The sequence below is a fragment of the Fulmarus glacialis genome, unplaced genomic scaffold (genome assembly GCF_000690835.1).
Source record: "Fulmarus glacialis isolate BGI_N327 unplaced genomic scaffold, ASM69083v1 scaffold8396, whole genome shotgun sequence".
In the NCBI taxonomy this organism is placed as follows: Eukaryota; Metazoa; Chordata; class Aves; order Procellariiformes; family Procellariidae; genus Fulmarus; species Fulmarus glacialis.
Window position 1 is genome coordinate 34,150 of NW_009219985.1, and position 13,935 is coordinate 48,084.

Consider the following 13,935-nt stretch of genomic DNA (forward strand, 5'->3'; position numbering starts at 1 on the left):
ATGTCACTGCATATTTTATATGTTCTTTTTCCTGAGAAATCTCAGCCCAAGCAAACGGAAGCCTGCAGGCATTCAAATTTGTGGAGGGCACACAAAAGAAAAGAAGGTGGATATAATACTATAAGCAGAGGAAAAAGTCATGCATGCATGCAGTATATTTGTGCTATGGTAAATAAGCCTTGTTTTTAATTTTGGTTGGAGTTAAAGAAGTAGCAGTTACAGAGTGGAAGAGCTAGGAGGAGATAGCAGAGCACCTGGGTGTTGGGGAAGGAGAGGATGTGACAAGCAGACAGAGTGAAGCTGATGTAAGTCTGAAATGCAGAATCTTCTGATAACAACTTATTTTGTCCACAGCTCCTGGCTGCAAACCCTCCAAGATGCTGCTGTTCCTGGGTCTTGTGGGAGATCAGTTTATTTTGCCTGGAAAGCTAAATTATATTTGTTCATTCATTCTATGTAATTTTGAGGAATAGAAGCCTGAATGTCCTCAAGAGCTGGTGGAGTCCTATTTGTGTCCGGGGACAAAGAGTGGCTCTCAATAAACCCTGTTTTACCATCTCCTTTTCCAGTGCCTAAGGCCACTTTTTCATGTTTTCTCTGTTGGCTCTAGGCTCTGCTGGCTCTAGTGCTGCTCAGCATCTGATATGGCTTGGGTAGCAAAGATGTGAGCCTTGGTTACAAAATGGAAAGGAAACTACTTCCAACCACTGAAGATGACAGGTTTTGCCCCTACTTGGCAAACACCTGGTCAGGTTTGTTATATTCCACTTTCCTTTCCATTAACCTGTTCTATCTCAAATACATCTAGTTACATCCACATTGCTGAAATGTATGTATTAGTTATTTGGACTCACAAGAGAAATAAATTTTTTGTTAGTTTTTTGCTTTCTAGGAAAAGTTAATTCATAACCTTTATTTTACATTAAGCCAGGTGCAAACCTAAATTAAAGCTAAGGAAAATAGTTGCTTTTTCATGCTAGCATTTATCTTGTTTGAGAAAGTCTTGCTGATGGATGCATTGATGGCAGTACCCTGACCATTTTTTTTTCTATTGTGTAAGAATTACATAGCTGCTCTTTTGAAAGGAAATTTTTGCAGATCACTTCTTCAATCGCTAGATCAGGTAAAAGAATCACTTGCACTCTTAAAAATGATTTGAAAATTAATTGTGGTATCCACAATTGGCATATTTGTTTGTCAGTCCATTTGTGCGGTGGAGCTGTTTTTCCTACTGAGATGTAATTTATTATTCACAGTTGGAAAATAAATTAGGTGTGTTTTTTCTGTGCTATTAAGTAAGTGTGCTAAGAAGAGTCTTAGAGTCAGTATCGAATTAAGGTTTTGATGGGTTTGTTTGGGTCATAGCTGGACAAAATTAGTAATGTGTATGTATCATACAGAGCATATAGAATGCCACTGACTGTCATGAGAAGTTATGAGGTCTGTGACATTGAAGTGAGGTAGTGGATAAAAAGCCCCAGGGATAGCATGCTTTCCACCTTGTGTTTGAGTCGGAAGAGAGGAAGGTTCATGAGTTAGGCATAACAAAAGTCAAATTTCCATTTTCACCAGAACTTTCTTTTGGCACACCTGCAACTTTCTGAAGTGTTTGTTATGATTTAAAGAATATCTTGAAAAGACAAATGTGAATTAAACCTTTTTTTTAAAAGAATCTGATAACATGCTTTTGACTTAGTACTTCAGAATTTTGTTTCAAGTATGAAAATTTCAGATTAAATTTTCATTACAAATAAATGCAAATGGTTTTTGCTCCATCTTCTTATTCCAATGCAGCAGAATTACAAACTCATTTGAGTACCTTGAGCTTCACACATACTCTCGTCAGTGCTGCTGTAGATTAATAAACTTTCCCAGCTGACAGTAACACCTCAAAAATGCTGCTGTCTCATTAATACTTCTGTTGCTAGCTCGCAAGCAAGTCTGACATATGGGTAAGGAGGAGGGAGGGGTTTTGGGTCCTCTTTGTTTAAAAGTTTCGAATGTATTTTTCAGTATGCCTCCACTGGTGTTCTTTGAACGCCATGGAGAAAAGTTTTGGGAAGACGGATTTGTGCAAAGCATCCGGACGAGACTGGCTGCAACTATCATTGCCTCTGCAAGAGCAGAGTGCCTCTGTGCTGAGCAGCTGCTCTGCAATCGTCTCCAGCACACAGGTGAGTAAAGTTACACATTTACAGAATCCAAATCCATCGATGCAGTTTCCAAGGTTTACTAAGATTAAGTTGAAGAAAGAAAAGAAAACTTAAAAGGATTTTTCTGTTCTAGGTGCTTTCCTGACCCACATAATCGTTTTGTGTGATGCACTTATCCTGGCAGCAAAGCTGGCTTAAGAAATTTTGTCACCGTATTTTTCCACCCACTCAGTAGTACTGTGATGAGAGTTTGTGGGGTTGTATTGTAAAACAGTACAATAAAGTAACCTGGGCTAAAAATTAACTTTTTTCCCAACCCCTTTTTCTGTGTGCTAGTTCATTTCATCTCTGACAGTAGGTGCTTTGGATTAGAACCAAAGCATCTTTCAGAGTAAATAGAAGCTGCTATCAACACTATTGAAAAAGCTTCACCTAGTCTCTAGACAAAATATTCTGCATGCTGGAGCTGCCAGCTGCATAACTGAACACTAAATGCACAAATGTAGATATTTAAATACAAGAGAAACTAGTTTGTCCCTTGAATTTACACATGCATACTTCATTTATTCTGTATCTTTGATCAGTAGGACCAAAGATAACGTGAATGTCAATGCTAACAGAATTATTTAATATAGTTAAATAATATCCTTAAGTACAAATTACTTGCTTTAATATATCCTTTCATTCACTTGAATATGAAGGTATTTGTTATGTCCTCACTAGCTCTAAAAGGTGATAACTAAGCCAGCTAGGTACCATCAGAAATGGGGATAGCCTACAGCACTTTGTGACATTTATCTTTGCTATTATCTCATTTTTAATTTTACTTGGCAATCTAAACAACACTGGAAATTACTTCTGTAAGGTAGCTACTGAGAAGCAGGTGAGCTGATGCATCATGCTTTTGTTGCTGACACATGGAAAGGAACGGTGCTTTAGGCTTTAAATGTGGCTGTGTCTTCATCACAAATTGCATTTCAGCTGTTCTGGACACCTGCCCAGTGCTGCTAAAACCTGATGTTAGTTCTAGGAAAGTCTGTTGTTGACAGGTTCTTATCAAGTTCTTAATTTAACTGATTCCTGTTCTTACCATGTTCTATTTGATTTTTTTTTTTTTTTAACTTCTGTTGTTGCAATTTTGATATTATCCAACTGAACATGTTTGTGGGACGATTTTGTCTGGCCTGGTACTTTTGCATTTGAAATGTCTGTTGAGGGAATAAGACTGGATGAGTTGCGAAAATGGAAGCAATGTTTTGTCTTCCACTTCTCTGGCCAGGCAATGTAAGTGATTCTGGGTTGGGGCCAAAAATCGGTACTGGAGAACGTTAAACAGCATACAGTTATCTGTATTTGTAGATTTTTTTTTTTTAAATAATTGAAGGCAAATGAGTTTCAACTCATGGCTCTTAACTTGATGACGTAACTGTAGATCATTTTATTTAACCCATGCTTATAAGCCTCCTGAAACAAGCCTTTGTTAATATACATGAAGCTGGTATTGCATTAATGCAACTGCACCCATGGAGGTAATAGTGAGACACATTGCATACACAGTGTAGTGTTCTGGATTGTTTCCCGCTGATGTTGCGGGATGTCAGGGCCATTGCGAGTGTGGTCTTTGAATTCAGCTTTTCTCCATTGCTCCTGCCAATGGAGCTATGCTACTCTTAAGGCAAAAGTAGGAAAGTACTCTTCACAGGAGGGAAGAATTTAGGCAAGACTTCAGCAAGACGACAATGAAATATGTGATAAGGAAAGACAGGAGTAATACCTGGCCTCAGTGTAACCTATGTACAATCATTGTCTCTTTGGCTTTGGGTAAGATTTGTGGCTGGAAGAGGCTGCTGACAAGCGTGTACACAGTAGCTGAAGAAGTCTCATCTTCTTAAAATGCCTCTAAATGAAGGATTGCAGAAGTGCAATGGCAAACGTTCACAAGACCACTGCAAGTATGGAAAAGCAGTTCTTTATGTCATATCAGAAGAGAGGCTGACCTGGTGTTGAAAGGTAACCAGTTAGGACACAATTTAGAATTTAAAGAAGAAATGTTCTGATTTCAGACAGGATAGCTGGGCTCTAAACCAGACACATCTATGACAGCAATTTCTGTCATCTCACCACATGAGGGAAGAGGAAGTTAAGCTACGAATCTGACATGCTTTCATTAGTTGTTTTGCTGATCTTTCACAAAGACCCTGATGCAAGTGCTAATAATCCTGCGTGATGATCATAATTTCACTGAAACTTCTTTTAACAATGTGTTTTGTCTCCTTAGGTAAGTGCTGTTTATTTGCTTTGTTTTGTTTATAGTTAGTCACCTGTAATTCTTGAGCTGGATTTAAAAAAACTTCTCACGGTATATCTACCACAAATAGACTTGTATGAGAGACAAGGAGGATGTTAACTACATTTTCATAATGCTGAAATCAAAATTAAAATGCATGGGGAATCAAAAAGCATCTTCACAAAGAGATTGGTGTAGAAAAAACGTTGAGGAAAAAATCTTGCATTTCGACACCCAAAATGATGTTAGGTTAATGCAAGCACTATTTTTCTTAGACCTTCAGACTTGAATATTTATTGTGACAAACACTGAATGTAGAATTTTAAAATGTTAAGGAGGTTTTCTTCTAGATCACATAGATACTGAAACACAAAGCAGATAAGGTTTCATGCTTCTTATTCAATACAAATTGCACTAGATAATACTGAAGGAGTTCAATATAAATGAAAAAATGGAACAAAAGAGAGGAGGAGATTAAGCAAGGGCAAAAGGATGTTTTCAGTGATGTTTTTCAGAAAGACAGTAAAGTGACAAGATGGAAACATAGCACAGCCTGTAGCACAACTGTATTTTAAATGACAAACCAAATGAACAGAAAAACTGAAATTAGTGATCAGTTCTTTGGCACTTGAACAGCTTCTAAGTTGTCATTTACACACTACATCAATTCTTTCCCTTATTTTTTCTGTTATTTATTACCCCTATACTGTCCATATTGTCCTCTACAAGTTGTTGAGCGCTGCATTGTGGAAAAAATAGAGGTGCCTAACTCCTTTAGGTATGATAAATATGTGGCTTTTTCTAAGGGCAAAGGAAAAAAGTTTATTTGCATAATTCTGATAAAACTTATCAGATGCCATTTTAGGACAAGATAGGGGTTTAATCATCGCATTACTTATATGTTGGTGTGAAATGTGCTTGAGTTACAAACAGGATAAAATTTGGAAGAAAATCATGCAGTTTACTCTCATTATGAGTAATTCCTCACTTTAATAGTATAAATGCTAGAAAAAAGGATGTGATAATTCTTCACGCAGCATATGAAACTAATGATGTCAGCAGTCATGGGGATAGATTTAATAGGAGTAGCACTTTTGTGATGAGCATCAATGTCATTAGAATAAAACAAAAAAGTTATCTGATATCCACACGGTGGTTTCAGTTCAGAAGAAAATATTTTGTACAGTGTTGCACAATATCTCACGTAGATCACCTTGCATGTGGACAGTGAGTGATAAAGAGATTCAAAGCAGGAAAGAGTAAAAAATTTCCTCTGATGCTGTCCGAGTCAGCCTTAGCTAAAAGCCAGGCAACAGACCTGATGAGACAACTGTGGTCTGAATGGCATATTGTATACTTATTAAACTAAGGAGGTGAATTTGATGCTATAAACTACTTGTCAGCAAAAACTTAATGAAAGAAGTTTAAACAAAATGAAAGAACTCACCCCAAAAATGCTGTACTTTTGTCACTAATTAGAAGCAGTGCAGGACAAGAACTCCTACATGGTGACAAAAATTGTAGGGGATTTTTCTTTCATCTTGATGAGTCTGTCACTATTCACTGATGAATCATTCTGAATAACTCCTTTTGGTCATTCTCTATCTGGCAGATAAAGTGTTTAATATGTTTCAGACTCAACCTCTATTATAAAAGCTTTTTGTTGAAAATAAAAAACAAGTATATCAGCGAGTACACAGAAAATCTTCATTTATTGCACACAGACAATGATGGAGGGCTTTAACACACCAGACTAAAAGTTTCCGTTAGCCAGAAAGTAATTGCCATTGTTCAAGGGAGAAGTGGATAGTAACTGATCTTGTAAAATCATTAGGAGATTAATTTTTAATATTAACATTATTTTAAATACTGTGACTGTAGACATTACAGCTGTAATGTCATCTCTTTGCTGCTTTAACTTTTAAATCTATGTGTATTTCTCCACTAGCTACAGGTCCCAATAATGTAACAGTCATCCAAACACCAACGAAAATACATCTACTGGTTGGAGACTACACTGAAATTGCCTGTATTTGGGAAAAATCTATTGTGAGGTATAGAGTAAGCTGGTACCTTGTTAATAAAGAGAACATCACGAAAACTATATCATCAAAACTTCTCTATGTATCCAGCATCACCCATGAAAGCAAGGATGTGCTAGTGATAAAATCTGCCAATGTAAATGACACGGGATTTTACTACTGTGAGATAATTATTGAAATACCTTTCTGTAAGAAAGTATGTGGAAATGGGACAACAGTGATTGTTGAAGAGAAAGGTAAGCTAGCAAGAGCATATGCGTGCCATTTAACTTGTCAGCATAAAGATTCTTCAGTTTGAACTATTTTATACATTTCCTCCCTCTCCCACATCTCTCCCCCAACTCAGGGATCTCAGGATGAATGAGACGAACACAGAGAGGACCAGAACAACTCTTAATGACAATTGACTTAAGCTCTCTGCCTTAATACCCCCAGTGTAAAGTGTTTGTTTTCTTCCATAAGGGTTTGCTAAGAGGAATTATTAGTTGAAGTTTACAGAAAAGCTGTGCATTAGCTGTGTATTTCACAAAGACCCAAACGCAATTCCTTCTCAGAAGGGATTTGGTAGGCTAGATGTGAGACAGTGAATGAATTTGCCTTGTGGTAAGGAGTGGCTGAAAGAATCACGTGGTTACTCTGTTCAGTTACATGTATCCTTTACTAACCATTTTATCTTTTTATTACAAGTTCTTAATAAAAAGTGGGAGATAAATCAACATGGAAGATAGAGGAGTATGGCTGACAAAACATTTTTATCTCTGTTATGACAAAATGTTTTATACAGGCTGTGTCTCCTTACTTTCTTATAGCCATACGGTAACCTTCACAGGGGAGCAATTTAAGGTCCCAATCTGAATTAAGCATTGAAAAGCATTAATACAATGAGTATTCAAACACAAATTTTTCAGCAATAGGAGTAAGGTATATTTCACCTTAAATTATGAAAAGAATGTGACAAAAGAAAGCAATTTAGCTCACTTCTGTTACACAACTGTCTCAAGACACTGTGCATCTCTTCTTGAAGATGCTGATCTCTGCCTCTCTACCTCTCAACTGTAGAGAGAGACTAAGGGACTAGCTCTGACTAAACCTTTAACACTATCGAACATCACCCGAATATCGACTGGTCAAGTCACGGGAAGTTACTTTCTATTCATCCAGCACAGTCCACTTTTGGACACTATTTTACACTGTTGGCCAACTGGTAGTCCAAAGGAAGGCACAAAAATGATCATAGGTTTAGAAAATATCAGTGGCAGGGAATGAATGAAGTAGTGCTCAAAATGGGGGGAAATGAATGTAAAAGGCTGATAAAGAGTTAAAATAATCAGAGCTCCTAAAATAAGTTAAGTGATCTGATAGCTTACTTGGTCAAGTAGTAATAACCTTAAAGTACAAGCAGAAAAGACTCAGATTAGACACTGAGGGGAAAAAACTCTCAATCTGCAGGAGCTATAGGAGGGATGGATGTTACTGTTCACCAGGCATGCATCCCTCAGGAATGGTAAAGTATAGATGACCTTGCACTTGGGTGGGGGGATTCACTGCTGAAGTCACTTTTAATTTTTAATTTTAAATTTTTTTTTTTTTTGCTGTGGTGTTGTTCTTCTATTGTATCTTTGAATAGTACATAACTTTATTTGAAATATATAATTGCAGAAGCTCACTCATTGAAAAAGAGAGATTTGGCAATATGGGCCATCATTCCTTTCTTAGTGGCAATGGGAAGCTTGTGTCTTTGCTACAAAAAGAAACAGCACTCAAAACTTTCTGGTGAGTGACAATATTTCCATTAACATGTCCTTTCTAAGTTAGATGTTTGTTTTGAGATGGCTGGACAGGTGCACTTAAGAGGCATCACTAAGAAGAATTTCAATGTATAACTTTTGCTTACCTGGTCCTGATCTGCTAGGGGCACCTCAAGCTGAAAGGAGGGATCAAAAGACACAGCTTGTAGTTCCAGTGAGTGTTCTTGCGGCCACTTGCCTCCATTATTTATCTTTCCAGAAAGAGTGGTCACTTAGACTGACCTGTCTAGGATTTCAAAGGAATACCAATTCTGATAATTTCTTAGCAGACTGAAAAAGTGAGGAGCCAGAACTTCGTTCTGCATAATGGTCTTACTCTAGGTAGTGACACCTGGAAGTGACATCTGAAAGACCTGACTTTGGGGACTTTGTTCTGAGTTATGTTTTTTAAGCTGTGAATTTTTTTAATTAATTATTAATTTTTGTTTGTTGCAAAATCCTGAAATGAAGGATGGAAGAAGTCACAAGAAAAAACGGTGAATGGCAAGGGTACAGGACAAGTGTAAATGTAGGGCATCTGCGGGCGGTGGGTACAGACCAGTGACGTATAACCTAAGGCAGCCTCTTAAGTAACTGTAGGATGAGTATTATGTGGTTGCAATGTGAGGCTTACTCAGCTTGTGAGCTGTCAGGGATATAGGTGGAATATCTATGCCTTGAGATGCAATTCAACTTGCAGATTAAAAAAGGAGGGGGAGGGGATTTACGCAAGTGAAAGCTCCTATTTAAGTCACTGGAGTTGACACAGGCATGGATCTTGAGACCTCTGTAGGAACTGACCCGTTGTAGGTGTCTACTTAAGGGTGAGCTGATCAGTTCTCTTGATCAGTTTCCATGGCACAGACTCTATTGACCAGGTCTCTGTTGCCTAAGGGGTGTTCAGAAACCTGAAGGTAGCTGTTTCCATCTGCAAGCTGAATATTGCTCTAGTGCCTATCATCAAGACTAGCTATATAAGAGCTCTGCGCTCTTCATTTCAGAGCTTTATAGAGCTCTGGTAGAGTACCAGTGTGACTCTGGAAACGGACAGTAAGCAAGCAGTGACTGTAACCTGGTTTTTGCTGAGGTTCTGCACAACTTCCTGTGCCGGCAGGAAGGCGTCAGGAGGAGCCGGTGCTCAGAGTTGCAGAACTTCATGGGAGAAATGAATCCACCAGCGAAGCAGCTGAGGAAAATTCATCACGTAATTCTGCTGAATGGGTAAGTGGTTTATAAAAAGACTGTCGCTATGAGAGAAGGACTTTCAAAATGAGGCACTGGGGAGCGCGCTGAACAGAAAGCACACAACAAGCTGCTGTTCCTAGGATGGCATTTTACTACACATGGAAAAGGTTTAAAGCAAAAAAAAAAAAGAAAAATTTTCTTGCAAGAGACAACACTCAGAAATAAGAAAAAATGTATTTATGTAGTAGGAAAGTATTAGATTCTGTTGTTATGTTTAATGACACTCTAAAAAATTGCCTGGAGAAGAGGGCAGCAAAAAGTGGAGAGTATCAATATAGAGACTGAGTGAAAGAAGTGTAGAAGGAGTCCCTTTATTGGGGGACTTTATATTATTTATACGTATAATTTTATACCAAGATCAAGGGGCTTGGACCAGCTTCAGCTCACAGGGCTATTAGAGCAAGCGACACTTGCTGAGAGCAGGTAGCAGGTTTCAGGCAAGCTCCTTTTTCCAAGCAGTTATTCATCTTTTAACTGCGTTAAAACATAAAGTGGGCAAGAGAAAGAAGCCCTAATTTGACTCATGCATAGGCAGGCACAACTTCCACTACAATTAGCTGGACAGGCTTGGACAAGCCACACAGAGGTGATGTAAAATGCTAAAGCCCATGGTCACAACTGCAGTTATTGAGCTTATAGATTCCTGAATTCTCCTGTTAGAGAACCTGACTTCAGTCTTGATTTGGTCATATTGGTACTGAAATCACAGTGAGAGAGAATATCAGGATGCAGGCAGTAAAACAGTAATATCTATCTTTTATTGTGCAATAGTCATCATTCCAAAAAAAGAAAACGTATAGCTGGGAAAATTCATTCCCCGTAATACGTAGATTCCCATTGAAGCTAGGAGACTTGCTTTTATAAGAGATATCATAGTAGAAAATTTTAAAAATACAAGGCATGAGATGGTCTGGTCATAGTAATAAAATATTCTAATTACTAGCTATAAATAGATAACTCTTCTACTTGTTAATATTTAATGAAGACATAAGAAAACAAGGTTGAGAATGAGAAAGCAAGCATCAGAGGTGGTGCTGAGTGAAGAGTTCATTAGTAGCCATTAACTGCTCAGGATTTGTATGGACAACAAGACTTATCCAGAGGATGTGCAAATACAACTATAAAAGATCTTTTATTGTTGCTTTATAATTAGCAGTTGTTAGCCACAGTGACGTGTCATGATATAGGTTCAGTGTTTTCTTTCATGTAACAGACCTTTTTGCTATTTTAATGAAAGCAGAAAGAGTGATTTCATAGTGGTATCATTTTAAATGTTAAAGCATCATTTGATCTTATAAATCATTCAAGAGATCCGGTAGATTAGTAAAGCCAGTACATACGATGTGCATGGACACTATATTTCAAACAAATTAAGCCAGTAGTGATGAGCAAATACTATGGTGTCTCTGGAGCTGCACTCATTGCCTTTCAATTGTGTTGCAGAGCATGATTGGTTTAATTTAGTATTTTTTTTCCTGTTTGTGCAAAAGTAACTCTCTAAAAAGCTCACACTAGCTTTTTACATTGCTTGCATTTTTTTTTTAAGCTTGGAAATTTGCTGTACATTCTGGGTAGGTTTGGGCACCATTTCTAGAACAGTGAACGTGAAAGTTCTGCACGCCTCTGCAAGGCTATTTACAGTCTCCAATTTATGTCATGTTTTTTTCCAATTCCTGGGGTTGCGAAGGCAGTCTTGTATCACAGAACTTGAATCAAGGCATGGATTTTATTCTCACCTGTATCATATGCCATAACAACGCTGAGCAATTAGGTCAGGTGACAACACATAGCTCCAAGTTAGCTTAAGCTGTGAACAAACATCCCCATGGCAAAGCTGGCCACTGTACTTGTGCTTTTACTATATAGCACTTGTCTCTACCTCTCTGGAGATTCATCCCGTATTTCCTGAGTTGAGATGCTCAGGGAGTGTTTCCCAGACAGTTCTGCCAGCTGCAGGGGAATTTGGCCCTTGAGGGAATTCTTGGAGCAGTTGATGATTTTTTCATTGCTGAGTTCTGCAGGTTCCAGCCCAAATCTAAGCACTGCTGTAGCATTAATGCAAACTTCCAGCTCATGGAACCACACAAAAAAGCACACTCCTGAGGGGCTCTGGTTGTGCAAAAATGGATAGAAGCATAATCTAGATTAGTTGACTGTACCTACCATGCCTCCTGTTTGACATTCAGCCAGCAGGTACCTCTCTCTGTTCTGAACATCGTTCATTAAAACAAAAATAGTACCCCCCCATAAAAGTACAAGTATGAAGACAAAAAGCTACCACTTCATGACTTCTGCCTTTTTATTGTTTTATGCCATGTCAGCTTGAGAATTTTATTTGCTATGTCTGTGAGCACAGGTCTTTGTGCACATTTTAGAGAGATCTTTAATTCTCAGGTTTTGCTAAAGGACTTACCTGAAGATTCCAAATCCTACATGTGCTTAGGAAATGAAAACAGGATGATTTTTGCACAGTCCAGAATAACATCTGAATACCGCCGTAGTGTGCTAGTTTACTGCATCAAAAGAGCGTCCATCCGGAAAGAACAGTGTGATAAAGCTTTTTGGAAATATTGGAGTTAAATGATTAAGGGGATAAAAAAGCTTTGCCATTTCAGATTTCATAGAACCTGGTTTACCTGGAACTTGACATTTTTGGTGTTCTAAATAAGTACTTTGTGCCTGGTACCTAATTAACTGAGAGAATTCAATCCAAACATAGGAAGACTTTGCCTTTCTATGTTAGTACTGAGACACTCTTTGCCTCTGAAATTACAACTCCATGGCCCGTGTTTCTCGCTGTTCCCTCAGGCTGTGCTAGATGCTGTGTCTTGGGTAAAAGTTCATTTTAAATAGACTTTATGGGTAAAAGTTATTTTGACTGGAGTTTTCTTTGCTTTTTAAGGCCGTGTCTACACTTTACGAATCACTTGATTCTTTTTTGCAATGAATCAAGAGGAAAAGATGACAAATCCACTGCGACTATTGTATCCAGTGCAGCAGATGGGCAAATCCCACAAACTAGGGCAGCTGAAATGTCTAGAATGAGACAAGGATCCGCTGTCTACTTTGACATTCACAACTAAAAGGACAACGTCATAAACAAAATATGGCTAAATAACTATGAAACTGAAAACAATATGATAATTAGCTGCTGAAGGATGGATTACGTGAGTTTCGTGTCAGAAGTGTGTCAGTGGGACAATATACAAGAAAAAAGGTTGGTTCCAAGCAGTCTCTGAATGTTTTGTCACTAACAAAACACTGTAAGGAGTCTGAATTTGGAGGGTATATCGTTTTAGAAGACTGTCTTCAACTCTTCCCCTGTGTCCGGAAATAATAAAGAATGTATTATCATACTTCGAAAAATCTTCTGGACTGAACAACATTCTCCAACAAAACCATTTCTTCAGGCAACCCATGTATAAATAGCAGAAGGTAGAGAAAAAATGCACGTGGTGGTAATCATTTGACCAAATAGACAGTACTGCATATAGGATGGAGTCTGATCTCTGAAACTATCATCAGTGCTGACCACATCATAACCAGAGTGGTATGCCAGAAAGGATTATATTCCTGTGGAAAGGGACTGTTAGTGTTAATTCATTCACACACTAGGAAAAGTCCTCCGGAGAAGGTAGTCTCCTACGCACAATGAAATACCAGCTTTAAGTGAAGCTATGTATATTATTATTATGTATAATTATTGTCTAACTCGTGGAGGAGGGGTGCTTGGAGGAGATGGGAGTGTTAACACTTGTTCCACGTTTGCCAGCTCTAAAACTTTAAAAAAAAATCACTGAAGAAAAATCAAAATGGAAAATGTAAGTAAAACCTGGCTTCCAATGTCTGAACAGAGGTGAAGAGCATTGACAGCAAAGCTAATGGCACTTGTCCAAGGACTGATGAATACTAAGACCAAATATCTGAAATGTGAATGTATTCATGTACCAGGGTTCTTTCGTCTTCTGTTAAAGTTTTTTCAGAGCTTAGCGGGAGGTTAGATCACCTTGCCAGCAAAGCAGGGAGAAACGACTTCACTGCTCAAAAGGTTTGTTACAGCTTGCACGTGGGCAGTGCAGTAGACACAGACTAGCTTTCCCAGACCCCTTAAAAACAGTTTGCGTAATCTAAATGTGTGACTGCCTTGCTGCTCAATATTCTGTAATGAAATCTTTGAGGCCATACAGCATGGCCTCTGCTCTGGCTGTGTCTATGCTATAGTGACTACAGTTCACAAAGCTACCTCTGAAATTACTGTAGCTTGGCTGTGGCTCATTGTTTGGTGTGGATCCTCTTTCCTGGGCTGTTCTGTAACCTGCCCTGAATGCCCTTCTGCAGTGAATATAATGCTGTCTGAAATATGCTGTAATCACTGCACTGTGAACATAACCTGTACAAGAGAAACTATTTGTTATAGTACA